Source organism: Cynocephalus volans, chromosome 14, assembly GCF_027409185.1.
Source record: "Cynocephalus volans isolate mCynVol1 chromosome 14, mCynVol1.pri, whole genome shotgun sequence".
NCBI classification, from domain to species: domain Eukaryota; kingdom Metazoa; phylum Chordata; class Mammalia; order Dermoptera; family Cynocephalidae; genus Cynocephalus; species Cynocephalus volans.
Genome location: NC_084473.1, coordinates 50,208,185 through 50,230,292, shown reverse-complemented (window position 1 = coordinate 50,230,292; position 22,108 = coordinate 50,208,185). Strand labels below are relative to the sequence as shown.

General features: G+C 40.4%; 1 pseudogene; it reads left to right on the top strand.

Annotated features, from left to right (window-relative positions):
* The first annotated feature begins 446 nt into the window (after positions 1–446).
* On the top strand, positions 447–21,809 carry LOC134362514 (probable cysteine--tRNA ligase, mitochondrial; annotated as a pseudogene).
* The last annotated feature ends 299 nt before the right edge of the window (positions 21,810–22,108 follow it).

Below are 22,108 nucleotides of genomic sequence, written 5' to 3'. Positions count from 1 at the left end.
TGGGAATGATGAAGGTGTGACGATGAAGTGAGTACACACGTAGGCCACTGAGGCTGGTGCCCAGCACCCAGCAGTGCTCAGTGCTGGTGTTCTTGCTACTGTATCGTGATGATCTGTTTGTGTGTCCCCTCCCATTAGACAGTAGGCTTCTTGAGGATGTCTTACTCACCTCTCTGTCTTCTAACATGAATATTGTTGAATGAATGGGCCCTAGGAGCTGTAGGAGTATTGCCCACCTTCACCCTGTCTCTTAGCCCTGTCTCTGTTATTATCACCATTGGAGATAATGTGGAAGTACATTGGAGGGGTTTGTTTGGTCAGAAGTTGGCAGGGGATGGGGTGGATAATGGCTTCATTTTTTTTTCTCCTTCCCCTCCCTGATATTGGCTTCATTTTGGAAGCTATTTGGCTCCAAGTGTAGACAAGACATACAAATACAATGGATCATGGATAGCACCTCAGTGATGACAGCAGCAGTTTTAGAAGTTAAGGATCAAAAGAGGCGACAGAGGTTTGTTCTTACTTAGCAAGCGTCTTCCTAGAATAAAGTGGCTGAATATAAATATAAAATGTGCCTTGAAGGAGCAACAGCAAGGATGAGGTCATTTCTTCACAGATATTGAGTGGCTTATTTGCTATCACAGTCCTGTGCTGTCCTGCCAGTACCTTTCCTTCTGGCTTTGCATGGCCCCACCTTGGCTTCCCTCCCATCTTTCCTTCCTTCCATGTCAAGATTGTTTGTGTAGATGACAGTCCCTGACCTAAGAGAGTGAGTCACTCAAGGGAAGGATCATTTGTCCTTACACTTCCCACCCTTCACCCCTTCTTTATCCCACAGTGATTACAATGACAAAGTAAACACTCAATAAATGCTGGCCGAATTTAGCCTGATTTTAGGGCTATTAGCATAAACTGAGTAGAATATAGGATCCTGCAAATAGATTCAGTGGCATGACCTTAAACACGGATGGCTGAGGATTGGGCTGTTTAGTGGGGATTATTTCCTCTTGTGCGGTGACTATTGGATCACACACTGGGGTCAGTTATAAAGCTCTAGTTCTGTGGATTTCTATCTCTGTCCTCTTCCTTTTTGGTCATACTGGGCTTATTAAAATGATTTATTGGAAGATCAAGTCTAGTGTCCTTTAAAAATTACATATTTTAAATTGTTAGTTACAAGAGACTTGGAGTTTTGTAGAAAATTCATAAAATTAAACTATTGGTTGGTGTGTGTGTATGCGTGTGTGTGTATGTGTGTGTTGGGGGTGTGTGCCAGGGAGGGCCCAGGAAAGGTTTAGAACCAGCAGGGCCATTTCTATGTTCAGGACAAAAAGAGAAAATAACAATTTCCCTTGTATTCTAGAAGGGGTAAGTGGGTGGGAAACCTGCATTCTCTATTTTGGTTCTTTTTGGTTGCAAAATAGAGCCTACTCCTTTGGCACATTGTGTCTAGTGGATTATGTTGTGGGTGTTTTGCTTATTCTGCCTTGTGGAAAAGATCCCTAAGAGGCAGAGCTGTGTCTAAACAGTGTCTTGTCAGCTGTGTGCATTCTTGCACAAAGTAGTGGACTATAGATAGTCACTGTATAGTATTCATGTATGAATGAATGTGACACTGATGTACAGTGTAACTCCATGTAAGGCAGCAATCAGAGTTTTTAACTGTAGTTGAGGGAAAATTTATTATAAGATATAAAAAGCATTCATAAAGTAGCATTTCCCAATGTGAGTTCTACAGAAGACTAGTCCCCCAATCTGCTCCACAAAAAGGTGGGTTGGAGCTTTGTGGTTTAATATGCTTGGGAAATGTCGTGAATCATATCCTTCTCTTAGAAATTCACAATGTGGATTAAGTTGTTAAAGGCTCTGAGAAGTCCTGCAGTAAAAAAATACCTATCAAACTTTGTTTAGCCCAGTGTTTCCCAAACATATTTTACTTTGGAATACTCTTTTTTTTTTTTTTTTTTGCATAATACCAATGATATCCTGGATAATGGTGTTTTTTTTTTTTTGTGATATGCTTTGAAAGTATAGTACAAGCCTTTGGGCTAGTGGGGAGGGAATTATTTTAAATTGTACTTATTCTAGCAGAATCATTTTCTTCCTATCAAAACCTAGAGAAGCCTACAAAATGCCCTGTACTCAGTAATGCACAGAAGGTGACATTTTATAGTAGGCATTTTTGCAGAATGAGCTTTAGGGAAGACATGCATCTCAGGGTTTCTGCAGTGGTTTTGAATCTGTGTAGAAGCAAATAGAACAGGCACTAGTTTGAGTTGCAGAATGATAGCACAGACTGAAGTCTGAGCTGCTGCATAAGTAGAATCTGAGGCTTCTCTCTATTTGTTCAACAAATATTTATTAGTTACCTGCTAGTTTCTGGCACCATGCTAAGCTCTGAGAATGCAATTTTGAAAAAGACACAGCCCCTACTTTCAAGGACTAGTGAGGAAGACCTAGTACACAGGCCATGAAACTTCACTGGGAGGCATGCCATGACCAGGGGGAGCCAGGGTGTTGGGGAACTGCAAAGGAGAAGCACCCAATCAAGCCTTGCTGGACAAGAGCAAAATTTGTCAAAAGGAGGTAACAGTTGAGTAGAGATGTGAAGGGTGGAGGGAGATTGGGAAGAGTGTCCTGGGCAGAGGTAATGGCCTGTGCCAAGCCTGGGAGGAGCACAAGTATGGCACGTTTGGGGAACATAGAGGAGATGAGTGGGCCTACCATGCTGTGTTCTAGACGTGAGAGTGACCAGAGAGAGGGGTGCTGGGTAGGGCTTGCTGGGTGGTGAAGGGCCCTGATGACTATGTAGAAGGGTGTCTTTTATCTCTGTGGTTGGTACAAAGGACTGGTACAAAACGATGTGCAGTCTGCTGGGGACTGTCCTGGCATGTGCGTGGCTGAGGGACAGAAGCTCGATCAGTGGGTGACTTAGGACTGGACAATAAAAGGAGAAAAGTTCTGGATAAAAGTGGCTCCCCAAAACCACCAGTCTAGGATTTTCCCAACACCTTAGTGAGCAGAATCAGCAATTAGGCCAGAAGCACACCAGAGTCAAGCTTTTGCATGACTGGTAGTTTATGTGAGTGGGCATGTATTATTCCTCTTTATGTATTCATATTTGTTAGCTGACTGTATGTTATTTATTACAGAGTTTGCATTAGTCTACTCTCAACTAATCTTTCTTGTTTATTCACTCATTTATTCTACAAGTATTTATTGAGCTTCTGACAGTGCCAGGTGCTGAGGATATAGTATATGACAAAACAATTACAGTCTTCCCGACAGTCTAGAGTGGGAGACTGACATAATGCAACTAATCATACTAATAAACATAAAATTACAACTGTGATAATTGCCATAAAGAAGAAGTACATAGTGTTATGAGGTCATAGTCTCAAGGGCCAGGAAAGGCTTACCTGACCAAGGTAGGCTTTAGGCTGAAAGCTGCAGAATGAACAGGAGTTAACCAGGTGTAGGGTGGGGGAGAGCCAATAGCACCTGTGGCAGGTGGGGGCCCAGTGCATTTAAGGAATGGAAATGAGCCAGTGGTACAAGGGGGATGTGACTGTGTAGACCCGACTACTGTGGGAATCTGGTCTGCAGATGGTGGTACCTTGGACTAGAGTGGTAGCAGTGGAGGTGGAGAGAAGTAAAATAATTCTAGAGCCATTTAGGAAGTAAGCTTTACAGACATGTAATGCACTTGTGTAAGGAGCAAGGAGAGAGAAGTAGCTCTCCTAGACTCTGTCCAACCAAGGCAGAGAATATTGAATCAGATTGTAGGTAAAGGATCATACAATCAATGTTGGTCATATGGCTGTGAAGCTGAGAGGAGGGTCCTGGACTGAGATATCATTTGGAGAATTGGCACTGAGGGAGTGATAGAGTTTGGATGTGTTGTCCCCCCCAAACTCATGTGGAAATCTGATCCCCAATGTGGCAGTGTTGGGAGCCGTTTGAGTCATGGGGGTGGATCCCTCATGAATGGATTGATGCTCTCCTTGGGGGGTGGGGGTAGTGAGTGAGTCTTCATTCTGTTAGGGTCCATGAGAGCTGTTTGTTTAAAAGACCCTCCCTCCCCACGCCACCATGTGATCCACTTTCTGCCATGAGTAGAAGCAGCCTGAGGCCCGTGGCAGGTGTAGCTGTCCCAGAATCGTAAGCCCAATAAACGGCTTTTCTTTATAAATGACCCAGTTTCAGGTATTCTGTTATAGCAACACACAACAGACTAAATCAGGGAGTAATTGGTGCTTTGGTACACATGAGGAGTTTTAGGGAGAAGGTTAAGACTGAGGAGAAATAGAGCTAAGGAAAGCCTTGAGGTGGCCCAGAGGAAGATCAGCCTTCAGAGGCACCCCAGAGACCAGCCGGAGAAACAGCAGAAAATCAGCAACATGAGGTATGAAAGGCAAAGGATGAGATTGTTTTAAGAGGAACAACATGGTCATCAGTGATTGAAATGGATCCTTCAAACAAGATGAGGAATGAAAATGAGAACTGAGTTTAGTAACAGGGAGGTGATGCCTGAATGAAATGCCTTTCATAAAGTCAGTGGTAAGGACTCCTTCATGTGATGTAATGCAGAGGCAAGGAGACTGGCTGGATTCAGCAGCTGTGTGTATTCACAGGCCAGGTGTTCAGTGAGAGGACAGGTAAACATTATCCCTTGTAAAATGGAATGGAAATAGGGCCTTTCCTGTCGCCCGCACGTTAGAGACACACGCATGCGCACACAGTGTCCTGTGTTGTAAGTACCCTGAGAGTATAGTCATGTCTGCCTTATGTCTATTTCATCTTTTGATAGAGGGTATTCAATAACCAATTGATTAATTAATATGCTTAAAAGTCTCTTAAAAATATGTTAAGAAAATGTTGAAAGTACTTCATCAAAATTTTCTTGTGTTGATGGAGAGAAATAGAAGAATTATAAGGCCTTATATTGTTAAGAAAAAAATCCTCTACTTTTGTAGTCATCCACAGAGGACCTGAAAAAGAAATAGAAATAACCAATTTTTTCCCCAGAAGGCTGTAGCTGATTAGCTTTGGTAGATATTGAGTGCCTTCAAAATTCCTGCTAGGGTCTAACTCCTTGAATGTAATTTATCCTTTGTTTATCCTCTTGGGCAATAAGAATAAGCATTTGTCTCAAACTTATATTTTCCCCACTTTATTGAACCACTCTGTAAAAACTGAAGCATGATTTACAGTAATGTTTCATAACAGCCGGTATTAATAAAGTGGGTAAAGATTTTCCAGGCTCTTCAAAGACGAGGCTCTAAATTTTTGGAGAAAAAAGGATATTATGGATTGCAATTTACAAAGCAGCTGGGTTAAATTCAGTCCTCAGTCACAAGGGCTATTTGTTTGCTTATACTTCTGCCAGTTGGTACGGATAATTGTGTAAAAAATCTTGAATGTTTCATGCTCATTTAAAGGTCTTTTTAATTTTATGTGGCCATTTGATAGGTTGCTTTGTAGAACACAGTTTCAAAAAAAAAGGATCTATATTGTCTCATTCTCTAGGGCAGTAGTTCTCCCACTGTGGTCCTGGGACCAGCAGCAACATCACCTCGGAACTTGTTAGCGTGTAAATTCTGTGGCTCCCCCCAGACCTACAGAAACTCTGGGGCTAAGGCCCAGCAAGCTTGGTTTTAAAAAACCCTGTAGGTGGTGCTGATGCATATTAAAGTTTGAGATTCACTGCTCTTGGGTAGCAATATTATGGAGTGTGTTTATGTATGCATGTATGTGTTGACACCAAAATATTACGTACCAAAATAAACATCAAAAACTCTCAAAGGGAGAAGAAAATCAGAATATTTTAGTCACTCTGTAAATGGGTGCTCAGCTCACTTCTGGCTCTGAACAGCTACAGTGGCCCGGGTTCTCCCTAAAGCAGTGACCTGGACCATCCCTTGAATTTGACGTTCAAGGATCCCAAGAACAGTAGCACTGATGATTCACTCAATAGCTGAGGAACACGGAGATCACTTCTTTCAAAGTACTATCTAAAAACACTTACAATAAGCAAGGCACTGTGCTAAGCACTTTGCTTTTAATATCCTTTTAACCTTCAAAACAATCTTATAGGTAGGGATTTTAATCTCCATGTCACATATGAGAAGATTAATGCTCAGAAAGATTTAAAGACTTAAGATCACTCAGAAGGTAAACATGAACAGACAGGATTTGAACCCATGTTTTCAGCTGTTATATGCTGTGTGTGTTTGATGATGCCATTAGTGAAAGGTCTTTTCCATTGGCTATTCCTGTTAACTTATGTCCTAGAAGCCCTGCGCTCCAGGTTTCTTTCTCCAGCAATGGTTGACTTGGAGCTTTTAATCTGACAATTCCATATACTCAGGTAAAGAAGCACTAGCAGGATATAAGAAGGTGTTCTTGAGAATTTGGAAGAGTCAAAGAAGGATGAACACGAACACGAGGAATGTGTTATTGAAAACCAGAGGAAAGGGAATCCTTGTTATATAGTGGCAGAAGCTGAGCAGAATTGTATCCTGCAGTTAATGTGGAAAGCATAACTTGTAAGTGATAAAAATGTACACGGCTGATGAACTTTCGAAGCAAAGTATTGAAGATGTGACCTGGTTTCCTTCCCCTGCACTCCTCTCCACACCTCTCCTTTCTTTCCCCCTTCCCTCCACCCATCCCCCATCTGCTCCTGTCTCAGTCTGTTCAGGCTGCTGTAACATAATACCACAGACTGGTGGCTAATAAACAACAGAAATAATTTATTTCTTACAATTCTGGAGGCTGAAAAGTCCAAGAACAAGGCACTGGCAGATTCAGTGTCTGGTGAGGGCCAGCTTCCTGGTTCATAGGTGGACATCTTTTTGATGTAGCTTCACATGATGGAAGGGACAAAGGAACTCTTTGGGGTCTCTTATTAGGGCAGGAATCCTATTTGTAAAGTCCCTCATGATCTAATCACCTCCCCAAAGTCCCACCTCCAAATACCATCCCCTTGGTGGTTAGGATTTCAACACATGAATTTTGGAGGGACACAAACATTCAGTCTATAGCACCTCCTTTCTCCTCTCCCCCTCCTCTGCACTGACACTTTACTCTGGATTTGGACTTATACTTCCTTATTTACAAGCAATTTGAAGTTCACAGTATTTTTGGACTCCTATTCACGCTGTTGGTTTGAGTTATAAGCAGTTTTATTGATTTTTCTTACTAATTTGTATATTTTTATAGGAGATGGAGAGATTCACATTTAGGTGGCTGCATTATTTTATGGCAAATTTTCTCCACCTTTGTATTTTTGACATGTTTGGCCAGGAAATTCTTTATTGTGATGGTCCAACCTGTGCATTGTAGGATGTTTAGCAGCACCCCCCGCCTCTACTCACTAGATGACAGTAGGAGTCATTCCCAGCACTCTCCAAGTTGTGACAAACAGAAATATCTGTGGACTTTGCGAAATGTCCCCTAGGAAGCAAAATACCCCCCAACTGAGTACCATTGTTTTATAGGAACGCTTTTCATCTCTTTTTGCTCTACTTCTATATTTTCTCGGAAATTTTCTCAGCTTTATTTTTCATTTCCATCATCATGATTTAATATTTGTTGTTCTTGGAGTGTTTAATAAAAATTAAAATTACATCCTGTTCTTTTTCTATGAATGAGGTATTTTTTCTTTTTTCCTTTAAAAACATTTATCATTGTTAATTGTTTTGATTTTTGCCTCTATTACATTTGTTTTTTTCTAAGTTCTTTTAAGCCATTGGTTTGTTTTTTCATTGTCTTCATGTTAGGTGAGTTTTTCTAATGTCTGTTCACTCTTGGTTAACAATTTATATTTAAGAGTGAGATACCACAACACTGATTGTGACCTCTTTGTATGTGTATGGGGCATATGTGGTGGTCTTCAGGGTAGACTAATTGGAGAGTGATCCCATCATTTCATTGGAGAATCCTTAATGTTATTATCTATGTGTCTATTTCTCTTGGCTTGATAGGTTTCACCAGAGAGGAAGCCTTCAGTTTTCTACTTGTCAGTTAGCATTTTGGGAGGGGCTCAAGAAAGGGGAGGGTGGTAGGGGTGTGGGTCTCACCTTTCAATGTGTAGACTTTCCTTTTCTGTCCCTGTCTTTTTAGTAAAGCACTTCCCAAGCTGTGCCAGATTCCTCTGAGACCAAGTCCTTCATGGTTTAATCTCTTCAGACAGTAAACATGCAGTCTTCTGCTGGGGTATAGAAGGAGATCAGGGGCTTAGTTATTTCTTTCAGAGACTTTGAACCAATTTTCGTACTTTCAGTCCTACCCCTTACTGTTTTTTGTAAAGATACCTGATGCCTGCAGTTCTTGAGCATTTGCATACTGCCATTTGGTACCCTCCACCTCCAAATGACACTTAGCTTTCAGCTTTCTGTGGTCTTCTAGGTCAATTGCCTCTTATCAATTTGTTTTCCAGCTCCTAAAACTTGCCATTTTAATGGGAAAGGGTTGAGATAAATGCAAATACTTAGAGGTATGTTGTTCAAATAAATGAACATATTCAGCCCGTGTGTTCAACTGGAATCCCAACATGGTCTTTATCGTAGCATATTGGTTCTCAAAGTGTCCTTAGAACAGAAGCATCAGCATCACCTTGAAACTTGTTAGAAATGCAAAATTTTGAGCTTCATCCCAGATTTCCTGAATCAGAAAATCTGGGAGTGGGTCCCAGCAATTTGTTATTACCAGTCTTCCAGGTGATTCTGATGCAAACAAAAGTTTGAGAACCACTTTAATAGAAGAAACTTAGAAGTTTCCAAAAAGCAAGACATCTGTCTAAATAATCTATTATAAGAATTCCTGTTCTTTAAATCTTTGTCTTTCTTCCCATTTCAGGAAAACAGTTTAGTGTTTCAGACTTTTAGTTCACCTGAGCTCACTTCTAAGACATCTGAAAACTGAAAGGGCATTTTAATTTAAAATATTATATTTAGTTTTGCACATTTACTATTTTTGTAATGTCTGCTTATTTTTGCAAACAAATATTTCAGTATTTCTTAAAAGGCTGCTTATATTTTTAGAATCATTTTTATTTCTCTGTTTTTCTTCTATATCCTATTTAACTACACTGCCCTCAATAGCCCCTTAAATTGAATTCAAATACATTTCAATTATTTCTGTTTCAACTTTTTTGAGTACTTTTCAGTTTTACAGTTATTTCCTCCATATGTTATAGAACTCTAATTAAAATTCCTTGCTTACTCCTGTTTCCTCTCAACTCATTTTCCAAATGTCAATGGCTTCAGCTTTTCTTTCCTCATTTTTAACTACCTAACAAGAATAAATATGGAGCTGTTTTCACCCTTTCCAACTAAGTATACTTGTCATTACTTTTAGAGTTATGGAAACTAGGATGAGGTAGGGAACATTTTCTCTTATTCATACTTAATGTTTATGTTTCTTTGTCTTCAACTTGAGCAAGAAAATCCAAACAAATCAAGGTCTCAGGAATCCACAATTTCTAGTGTAGCAACTAGCAACCTCTGACTCTAAGTGACAACAGGAGGCACATCAGTGCCCCTGATGTCATATCTGGCTTAAGATATACAAAGGAAACACTTCTCATTAAACAACAACAACAACAACAAAAACTATCTTAGTTATTAAATTTGTATAACCCTTTGCAGTTTTCAAAAAAATTATAACTTACCTCAACAATTCTGTATAGGTAGGGTCAGTTATTTCTATGTCTGTTTTACCAGCTAAGAAAACAAGCTAATTAGGTAACTGGGACAAATTTCCACAGACTGGGTGGCTTAAGCAACAGAGATTTATTTCCTTAAAGTTCCGCAGCCTAGAAGTCCAAGACCAAGTGCTGGCAGGTCTAGTTTCCTCTGGGGCCTCTCTCCTTGGCTTGCAGATGGCCGCCTTCTTGCCGTGTCCTCACATGGCCTTTTATCTTTCTTTTGTCTCTCTTGTGTCTCTCTGTATGTCCAAATTTCCTCCTGTTGTAAGAATACCAGTTGGATTGGATTAGGCTCTAAAAGCCTCATTTTAACTTAATTACCACTCTGGGTCTCATATCCAAACAAAATGGGTCTTCAAAAAGTTCACGAAAAGAATTTATCTTTTAATTCCATTTCTTCCACACACTTTTTGAAGTACCCTCATACATTCTGAGATACTGGGGCTTAGGTTTTAATATACGAATTTTGGGGGGGACACAATCAGCACATAACAGTAATAGTAATCAGTTGTTCTGATTCCAGCTTTTTCTAGTTAACCATGATGGAGAACAAGTATAAGATGAAGACAGAGACAATGGAGAAGTAGGAAAATTAAAGAAAGGAGTCCATATTAGGACAAATGCCAGTTAAGCAGGCTTCGGGCTACTCTCCAAAGAAATCTATCCTGTCTTGGTCTTTCTGGATATCTGATTTTTTTTCAACTTCTGTTTTTAAGCCTTGTTCTCACCCAAGAGATATCTCTTTTTTTTTTTTAGCTCTATTGAAAAGCTTCTGTTACTGTTCTCTAGCTCAGCAGGCCTTTATAAGTATAGACCCAAAGTTACTCTTGCAAACTCAAGCAGATACTCATGTATCTATTTTTAGGATGTCTGTTTCCTAAAAGCAACATAGAATTTAAAAAATTCTGTGATGATTAGGCTTTCAGGTGCTGGAGAGGTGTGAATTCCACAAAGAGCACTCATCTCCCTGAAGTACTCCCTATCCTTGTGTTGTACTGCTAAACACTTCAGGGCTTGTGAATTAAATTAGTATCAGACTCACTCTCATTGCAAATTCCCAGCTAGTTTTCTTCCTATTTTTAATAAAATAATGTCTTTCTCTCACTGGGAACAGTGAGAAATTGCCCTCCCTTTTCCCAAAGTGCATGATAGAATTTAAGAATGGCTGAGATTCACTTAGCCTTTGCACAAATACAAATTTTACAGAAATAGAAATTTTGCAGAAAGGAACATTTTTAACTTTGTGTGCTTTACTGAAAAGGAAGCACAGATGAGCCAAGAGAGTAGGGCTTGTTCTTTGGGAACAGGAACATTTTTGGAACCTTTGTCTCCTTATATCTCTTTCCCTTGACAACAGGATTCTCTAGAGAAACAGAATCAATAGGATATATCTATCTATATCTATATCTATATCTATATATAGAGAGGGTGTGTATTTGTTTGATGAGAGAGAGAGAGAGAGAGAGAGAGAGAGAGAGAGAGAGAGAGAAGAGGAAATTCATTATGAGAAATGGCTCATGTAATTATGGAGGCTGAGAAGTCTTACAATTTGCCATCTACAAACTGGAGAACCAGGAAAGCTGGAGTATAATTCAGTCCCAGTCCAAAAGCCTGAGAACCAGAGGAAGCAGTGGTGTAATTCCCACTCTGTGGCCGAAGGCCAGAGAATGGGGATAAGGGAAGGGAGTGTGCATGTTGGGAAATGGGGCGTGAGCTGCTGGTGTAAATCTCAGAGACCAGAGGCCTGAGAACCTGTAGTTCTGATGGCCCAGAGCAGAAGATGAATGTCACAGCTCAAGAGGAATTTGCCCTTCCTCTGCCTTTTTGTTCTATTTGGACCTTCAATGAATTGGATGATCTTGCCCACATCGATGAGGGTGGATCTTTTCTACTCAGTCTGCTTATTCAAATGCTGATCTCTTCTGGAAACACCTTCACAGAAATACCCAGAAACAATGTTTTAACAGTTATCTGGACATCCCTTAGCCCAGTCAAGTTGACACATGGAATTAACCATCATGCCTTTCCTTAAACTGTGTACATGAGTCATTTTAGGATCAAATTTAATGTGTGCGAAATAACCCCTCTGTGCATAACTGCTTTAAATAAAATCCAGTTAAAATTAGTCTTTTACACATCCTCTTTCTGGTCCCAGACGAAAGTCTGCTTTTTATTTTGACATGTGGATGCAGTAGAATCAATTCAGTCTGTTATGTGTCTAAAGCTGACACTACTGGGGCATGTGATTTATGTCTGCTAGACAGTTGGTAGGTGCTAGGTATATGCATAGTTGCATATGCACATGTGTGCAACCCAAGGAGTGGAGTGATTTAGTTTAATTGAGGGGACAAACACATGTAAATAAATCCTTCTGCCCTTCAGGCTTATCCCATCTTAGTTCTTTTCTTTTGAGAATCTGATTTTTCTTTGGTAACCCCTCTGTGCATAAATAAAGCTACATCTACATGATTACAAGGTTCCTGGCCTTGTGGTAAGTAAAGAATGGAACTTTCCGTCAGGTGAGAACATCGACATTTTGGGGGCCCTCCAGAAGAGAGGAATTCACCCAACTTGTACAGGTAATCAGAAAGTAAGTCAGATCCTTGGCTTGGCTTCTTAAGACTCAAGTGAGTTTTGAAGGCCTAATCTGAGATTCTTTATAAAAGTCCCAGTAAAGCCAACTCAGGAAAAGCTTATATGATAAATCATTATTTTTGCTGCACTTTATGCAAATAATCTGGCCAGAAAATAAACTTATTTTGCAAACAAATTAGCCTTGTCATAAATATATTTGGTAAAAATGGGAAACTTGGAGAGGGAAATTATGTTTCAATAGGAAACTATGGTACACCTGTTATTAGATTCTAGTCCTGTCTTTTAATCTGTTAGTAAAGCTTGTATCTTCCAGGCAACAACAGTTCCACATCAGGATGATGGTGGTGGAAGGATTCCAACCTATCTTCTCCTGAGAGAAACCGAGTCCCTATAAATCACTACATCAGTCAGTGAGGGATTTTATGCCTCCAAAATGTAGGCAGGGACTATGCTCATGACCAGGAGGAAGTAGTTTCAGAAGAATGAGAGTTCCAGCCCCTTTCTCCTTAGGAGGAAGGAAGATAAAATTTCTCAGGGGAAAATGAGATGGATTAGGGCCAGGTCTGTGAACAAAACTGACTCCATTTCCCGTGCACAGCACATTTTGTTACTTTTCTTCTCCTCAGTCATGAGAAACCTAGAGTGTATGATTACCATGTAGCCCACCCTGATAAAATAAACTGAGATAAGAAGGGAACAGATATTCACTGAGTTACAAAACCCCTTCCCCAAGGCTTGTTAAAATATAACTGTGAACTTTGTTTAAAACTTATTATTATCTACCCATTCTTTCTTTTCCAATAATTGTAAAAATTACATTACAGGTTAACCTTAAGACTCCTTTAGGAGTTCCTGCATGTGCACAAATCTTCAAGGTGACAGCTACAATGACTTTCCTGGGGTGATGATAATGAACACCACCACCGTCTTGGACCTACTGAGCAGGCACAAGGACTAAAGCTCTAAATGAGCATGTGCCCATGACACAGCCAGGAGGAACAGAATGGACCACCTCCAGAGGTGCAAAATGATGATGTTGGCCTGCACTCCTTCACGCCTTGCCCTATAAAGGACTCTGAACAGTTCCCCTTGGGGAGCTAGCTTTCCTGTAACTGCCCTACCTTATGCATAAGTCTGTCTCCTCTTTTACTAAAGTGTTGCTTAAATAAATAAATAATAAACAAAGAAAGAAAGAAAGAAAGAAAGCAAGCAAGCAAGCAAGCAAGCAAGCAAGCAAGCAAGCAAGCAAGCAAGCAAGCAAGCTACAGACCAGCTTGCAAGGCTTGTAGACACCTCTTACCTATCAAGATGGATAACTCTCTTCAGGGATCTGCTGATTCAGTAATGGTAACGGAAGCATGTCCTACTTCCACTTGTTCTAAGACAGCTTGAGTCCACAATACATACTGGTATGTGCTGGCAATAATATTAGCATATAGTTAAGCTATAGCTTCTAAAATTAGAGGCTGTGCCTACTTACAAAAGAATGCTGACTTATGTTCCTGAGATTTAATTGTTTTTATGATTTTTGCTCATATGAAAGAGCTGAAGCCTTCTTTTCTTTCCGACTCCCATATGTATAAATTGTCCCAGAAGACTGCACTGCAGGGATTCTATTAACAAATAGAAAGGGAGCCTTTGGGGAAGATTTAACTGATCATTCATTGGATTGATCATTGAAAGAACAGCGAACGGTGCATCCAACAGCTGAGCCTGATGATTGAGTCATGCTTTGAGTGGAAATGTGGATGGGTTTTATGCAGGAAACACCCAGGAGAAGATATCCAGCAGGCTGGCAGGAGAGGGGGCCACTGACATGCGAATGTGGGCTTGTAGAGATGGGAAGGATTTGTAACAGCTGCTGAGAAGAATGGGACAGGACGTTCCACTGACTGAATAAAATGACTAAAGAATTGTCATCCTATTGTGGGCTTCACAAGTTTTAGATACTGTGGTTTTGGCGTGTCATCAACAGAATGGTTATAGAACTATCTCTCGTGATTCTCCAGGGCCAGAACATGTGAAATAGGATAATCAGGACTTTTGTCTCTTGGTTACTGTCAAACTGAAGCTATTGATTTTAGTCATAGAAGTTCTAGGTTTTCAATCTATTATGAATTTCAAAGCTGTTAGAATAGCAATAAACAAAGGATGAATAAGGCTTGGATACATTTAATTGATATTAAAATTACCACAAATCATTATTCTAAATTTTTAGAGTAAATGACTACATGAACTCAAATGGGATGAAACAATAAAAGAAAATCAAAGAAAAAACAAAAAAACCAGAAAGACTAAATTTTAGCATATCCTAGTCCACTCAAAGATATAAATAGTTTAAATCTGGCCCCTCCCACAGTGAAAAAACAACAAATATTGTATTTTTTTTTCTTTCTAAGACAAAAAAGAAGGTATTGATTGACAGATTTTTATTATCTAGACATGTACGATTACTCTGAGTTAATGCACAAGGTTTATTCAATCTTGTATTATCTAGGCCAGTGCCGTACAATAAAATATAATGTGAGTCACATATGTAATTAAAAATTTTCTAGTAGCCTCATTGAAAAAGTAAAAAGAAACAGGTGAAATTAATATCAGTTATATATTTTATTTATTTCAATATATCCAAACATTATCATTTCAACATATAATCAATATAAAAAATTCAGGTATTTTGCGTTCTTTTTTTCATACTACGTCTTTGAATCTGATATGTATTTTATACTTATAGCACATCTCAATTTGGACTTACCACATTTGAAGTATTCAATAGCCACATGTGGATATTGGCTACTATATTGGACAGTGCAGATCTAGAAGAACCATGCCCATTAATGTAAAATATTATTATGTGTTTATAAAAACTCTTTCTACAATTTGAAAATATACTTTGGGATTTTCCCAGCCAATATCTCTTTGAAGTTTGCCTAATTAGGAGCATCTGACTTATAATGTTTTACCTTGAGGATTTTTAGGGATTGAGTCTAAAATCACTTTCTGATTGAAATTGCATTTCTTTTTGGAACACAGGAAAATCACGAGTGTTTGAACAAATGAGTGTTTTTCTTTCTGTTTGACTTTAGAGACAGTAAATTTTGAATTGTAATTTAACATTTGCATGGTGTTTTTTTCTTCTGAAACAGAAAAACACTGATATTCTTTGGAGACCTGGGGAATTACAGCTAGAATAACTGCTCCATTTTGGATATGTTCATGTAATTATAGTACTTGCATTAGTGTATTGGGTGTAAATACAGCCTCTCAGGGATTTCCTCCATCCCTATTTGACATGGAAGTACAGACACATCTCAATTGATGATGGGGTTATGTCCCAATAAATTCATCATAAGTTGAAAATATCATTAAGTCGAAAATGCATTTAATCCACCTAACCTACTGAATACCATAGCTTAGCCTTACCTTCTTTAAATGTGCTCAAGGTTCTTTCATTAGCCTACAGTTGGGCAAAATCATCTAGCATAAAGCCTATTTATAATAAAGTGTTGAATATCTCATGTAATTTATTAAATACTGTACTGAAACTGAAAAACTGTGGTTGTATGTTGCTTGAAATATGGTTTCTACCGAATGCCTATTGCTTTCGCACCATTGTAAAATCGAAAAATCCTAAGTCAAACCATTGTAAGTCAGGGACTCTCTGTAGTTGGGTGATTTCCTTGCTCTCAAGAATGAGAAGTAGCAGAGAAATCCACTGGACTGGTGGGACTATTTTGACAGGAATAAGGAACATCGCATGCTTGGATAGTAGACTAAGTCATGGTCAGGTAGGGATCTCAGCAGATGCCTTCACAACTAGAAGGTATTTGTTGTTTATTTAACAAATACATAATGCTTACCAAGCAGTGCAGGCCATCCAATTGTTTTATAAATATTACTCGCTTAATCTACGCGACAATACTATGACATCAGTACTATTATTCCCAGTTCAGAGGCGAGAAAACTGAGGCACAGAAGGGTTAAGTGACTCACCTGTGTCATAGTGACTGGCAGAGCCAGGAATCAGACCCAGGCAGTCCGGCTCTACAACTATGCCCTAACCAGTCTGCTCCTCTCAACTGCTCCAACCGACTGTCACAGAGCCTCCCTCTGCACCCCTTGGAAGATGTACATGCCCCTCTCTCCTGCAATCTTATGTCACCTTGAGAAAGAGGTCACTGAAATTATATTTCACCACTCCTTCAAAGTGGGAGATAAAAACGGGAGGTTAAGTTATAAAAAATAAAAATGCTGTATTTTCACATACCTGAGTTAAAAACATGAATGTCATACCTGCTACACAAATATAATTTATTACCCCCAATAATTGGCCTCTGGAATCTGTTTTGTTTATATTCAGACTCTTCAGTTCTTGCAAATTCTGAAGAATAATGTGTTACCGTGAAGGATGCTGCAAGGTAGAACCAAGAGAAGCTTTGGGCTTAGGACAAAGATAAAGCCCCTCCCCATCACTGCAAATATTGCCTAAACTTGAGTGGCAGCTCTCCTTTGCTTTTCCTGTCAAAGGGTAAAGAGAGAAGTCAGGCAGTGTGTTAAGGGGAAGCTACATCTATTGAACATATTTCTGGAAGAGCTAAGATTTTCTGCAGTTCAGTATGAGTACAAATGTTAAAAATGAGCTAGCTAAAGAGGGCAAGGATAAAAGGTTTAGAAACTTCTGCAACGAGGTCAAAAGATGCACAAACTATTAAAAAAAACTTTTTGTGTGAGCTTAAAATAGAAATACATGCCAAACCACCCCAGTGGTTACTATTTTTATTTTTATTATATTTATTATTATTATTTTTAACTGCAAATACTCAGCTCTGTAGTTGCCCAATTGAGAACATGATTATTCATTCACCCTTATTTTGGATAAGGAGTAGGTTATCCTCACACTAAATTATTTCACACAAAGATCCACATGCAATAAAGGATTCTGTGGAGTTTTCACATCCATTAGGAAGGATTGCCAGGCATCTTGACCAAGCTGCTCCATGATGTGTTATTTTTCCCTGAAATCTTTCTTAGACTGCTGCCTTTTTAATAGTTTTATACTTGTTCTTATAGAAAAAGGTGAAAGGATTGTATTGATGGGAGCAGTTGTTTTCAGATACATCAGGAATAATTTCTCTCTGGGAAGGACTGTGGGACCAGGAATGGCTAAGTCTGAGGGTGTGTGGGACAGGACCAAGAGGTGCACTAGCATAATTAGACGTGATTGATAGTAATTCCACATGCCTGGCACTATTCTAAGTCTTTTATACTTATGTTAGTAAAACCTCACAAAAATTCTATCAGTTAGGTACTATTGCCATTCCCTTTTAAAGATTAGAAAGGTGATGCTCAGGGAAGTTAAGTGACTTGCTTAAGGTTACACAGCAAATAATGTCAGAGCTGGGATTTGAACTCAAGTTTGCCTTACTTTATCCTCCTAATTGTTGCAGTCTACTGACAGGACCTAGAATTAACCTCAAGGTAGGAGACAAGAATATTTGGTGTGTGTGTGTGTGTGTGTGTGTGTGTGTGCGTGCGTGCGTGTGTGCGCACATGCATGTGTTGGGAGATGGTTGGTCTAGAACAGAGTTTGGCAAGCTTTTTCAATGAAGGACCAGATATGAATATTTCAGATTTTGTGGGCCTCATATGGTCTCTGTTGCATAATCTTTGTTTTTCTTTACAACACTTTAAAAATGTAAAACACATCATTTTAGCTCTCTACCTGTACAAAAGAGGTCACAGGCTGGCTTTGTCTTGTATATTGCTAATCCTAGTTCTAAAAACTTCTTATATTAACGTACACTAATACTGAGGGCGAGTTTTGAAACGATGTTTGAAAAACAGAAATTCATATATATGTATGCACACTGTCATGCATCACTTAAGGGGGATACATTCTGAGAAATGCATTATTAGGTGATTTTGTTGTGCAAACATCATAGATTGTTACTTACACAAACCTAGATGGTATAGCCTACTGTACACCTAGGCTGTATGGTATAGCCTATAGCTCCTGACTACAAACTTCTATAGCATGTTACTTTACTGAATGCTATAGACAATTGTAACACAATGGTAAGTATTTGTGTATCTAAACATAGAAAAGGTACTGTAAAAATACAACAGAAACGTTATGTGGTGCATGACTGTATATATATATATCTATGGCATCTTCTAACTTCAAGTTCTTTGTTAGTACGACAGTATTGCTGCACTCTCAGAAAGCAGGCATATTTTGCTAAACTTGATAAAGTGTAAGTAACTCAGATTGTTATAGACTTATCTTTGTATATTTAATGTGTTTGTCTATATGCATACATACATGCATATATGTATACATATGAATTGATAAATATGAATTGATTTCCTAATCTAGTACCCAGTCTGTTCTATGGATTACGTATTGAAACAAGCCAATGTAGTTATGGGATAAAAATTTGGTGTATACTATTGGGTTTTGGGGTGGGGAAAGCTAATAGGTTACACTCTTATCTCTCCTCCCAAGTTTTAATCCAATCAAGATAAAAGCATCTGATGAAGATCAAAATGTCGTTTTGTTGCTGATAGGGCTGTATGAAAATAGCTTAAGGTGTAAGCTTCTAATTATTGAACACTGGGGCTGAATTACTCACCTCGTTTTAGGCTGCACTGGGCAACTGTGTTCTTCTCCTCATGGGACAGGATCTTTCCTGCTGTGTACCATATGCCTCAGGGACAGAGGACCAAAGCACTATTTTCACTGGGAGGCAGATCTGGAAGAGAGGAGGGAGGAACTCAGCACATCCAGATCCCTTTCCTACCCTAAACTTTGTGATCACCCCAAGAGAGTCAACAGCAGTCAGCTTAGCCTTTCCAATTAGGGTACTAGTTTTGTTGTCCCAATTGGAGACCCCAAAGGAGAAATTGGTGCTCAATTGTGAAAGACACACTGTTAGCTATTCTATTCATCATCATTTTACATAAAACCAGATAAAAAACAAATTTAATTTTTAAAAAATCTGGCAAATCTGGTTTGACCCTTCGTGTATTTTGTCCTGGTCAGTGACATTAATGTAGTCTAAAGATTTACTGTGCTGCTGAAATGATGGAACTGTCCTGGGCTGTGTCACCCAGTCTGCCCATGTCCCCCAGCATGCCTGAGGGGCCCCATGACAGAGCCATGGTCATTGCATTTCAATATATTCAAGTCTGGTCATCTTCATCAGGAAGCTGACTGGTATGGAGGGAGGTTGATTAAATCAAAATGACAGAAGCAGAAAAGGGATAAATTGCCCCAGTATTCTCTCTTCCAAACAGCAATCATTCCATGATGCACAAACCCCTGATTTTCTCCCTTACCACTCCTAGCTTCTTGCATTTACTGTGTAATTGGAGTTTAGGGGTACAAGAGGCATGGAGCCATCCTCTCCAAGTCACGTGGTTCTCTCCATTCTTGCTTTTCCCTCCCTCCCTTCCTTCCCCATACCAAATATTTGCCAAGTACTCCCTCTGTGCCACTGTGCTTGATGCTGGGGTTACAGCAGCAAGCAGTTCAGACATGCTTCAGTCCTCATCAGCCTGCAGACTAATGGGACAGTGCAGACATTCAACAGGCTGAAACCTCCATTGTAGTTTCTGTCTAGTTGGAGTTCATTGAGGTTCTCAATGTGCAGATTTAAATGTTTCTTGTCAAATTTCATCTGGAAAGTTAATCTTATACAGTATTTTGTCTGATTTGTGAATTGCTTTATATGGGAAGCATTTAAAAAGCATCATTGGGCCATCCCTGTCCTCATCCATGTCCTCGTTCCTGTCCCTGTTGCTGGCCATGGGCATGCTGTGGATGCGCAGGCCCTACCTGGCTGCCCCGCTGCTCTAGGCTGCCCTGAGCCTTGCGTGGGGTGGGTGTGGAGGGCCTGTGGGCTGGGTGGTGAGCTGGGGGTGTGTGCGGGCCTGGCTGCAGCCTGCAGGACAGGTACAACAGCTGCACCAGAAGGAAGGACCCTCTGGTTGTGGTGCCCACAGAGGCCATCTCCTGGTATAGCTGTGGACCAGCTGTATACGATTATGCACACCTTGGCTGTGCTTGCTTTTATGTTAGATTTGATACAATTTGCAGGATCCTAACCAGGGTTTTTGAATGCAACATAGTCATGATGATGGGTATTACACATGTGGATGATAAAATAAACAAAAGAGCCAATGAGATGAATATTTCACTTGCTTCTCTTGCCAGTCTTTATGAGGAAGATTTTAAGTAAGTCATGGCAGCCTTGAAGGTTCCCCCACCCACAGTGTATATGAGGGTAACTGAAAAATATTCCCCAGATCATTTCTTTCATTGAAGGAATAATTGCTCATGGGCATGCGTATTCAACAGTGAAAGGCAATGTCTACTTTGACTTGAGGTCTAGAGGAGACGAGTACGGCAAACTGGTCAGTGTGGTCCCCAGCCCAGCAGGAGAGCCAGCTGATTTTGACAAATGACATGCCAGTGACTTTGCCTATGGAAGGCAGCCAAGCCCCAGGTGGCTTTTTGGGCCTCTCCTTGGGGAAATGGAAGACCCGGCTGGCATATTGAGTTCTCTGCCATAGCAAGTATGGTGTTTGGAAGTGAACTGGACATCCATTTGGATGGAATAGATTTAGCTTTTCCATGGATATGAAATTGCACAGTGTGAGGTCTTTCATCGTGCAAGCAGTGGGGAAATTATTTTCTACATTCTGGTCACTAGCACGTGAAAGGCAAAGAAGAAAAAATGTCCAAATCATTAAAAATCTACATCACTGTTAAGGACTTTCTGAAGATGTTTCCCCCTGACATCTTCTGGCTTTTCTCTGTGTGGAGCAGTTACAGATCAGTTGTTGACTACAGTGACAGCTCCATGCTCGAGGCTGAGCACCTCCGTCTGGGGCTTGCCTCCTTCACTGAGGATGCACACACCTACATGAAGGGGCAGCTGGCCTGCAGTTCTGTTGGGGAGGATGTGCTGTGGGAGAGACTCACCAGCAGCAAGGGGACCGTGAGGGTGCCACTGGCTGATGACTTTGACATTCCTGGGGTGGTCCATGCCATTCTCCACCTGTCCGTGCTGTCCTGGACCTCATGAACCATGGGAACGAACAGCTCAGGGTGGCCACTAAGAAACCTGGTGGTCTAAAATGTCTGGCTGTGTTTCGTGCCATTGTCTCCTATGTTGAATAGTTTTTTGAGATCGTTGGAATTTCTCTGACAAATTAACAGTGTGTTGCAGGTGACGGCAGTGTAGCCATACTGCACAACATGGTGGATGAACTGGTGCAGTTCTGGTTGAAGGTTCGGCAGTACATGGTGGCCACACCAGAGGCCACTGGGGAGGCCTGGCAGCAGCAGCTGCTCGAGAGGTGGCCCCTGCTGGAGGTGTGTGACACCCTGTGCCAGGACCTCACTGACCATGCCATCAGCATTAAGGACAGAAGTGGTTCCACATCTACGTAGGAACTGCTGGATCAAAAGACAAAAGACCCAAAACTGGGGAGCTGAGGATGGAGTAAAGCCATGGACTCCCAGACTCATGATGTGGCTTCTGTGCTTTCCTATGACACAAACTTTATATTAAAGTTTCCGAGTTCTGGGTCAAGATGGTGGACGAGAGGTGCGCATCATGCAATTCTCCTGCAGAAGAGGTCCAGAGCAGGGAGTGGACAGCCAGAATCAGCACAAGAGAGATTCTCCTGTGAGACTAGAAGAGTCTACTCAGCTGCAAGCACTTCCCAGTGGTAACCCCTGGTTGCTCCTGCCCCAGCCTGCCCTACCACTGCTGAGGTTGTCAGTGCCATTGT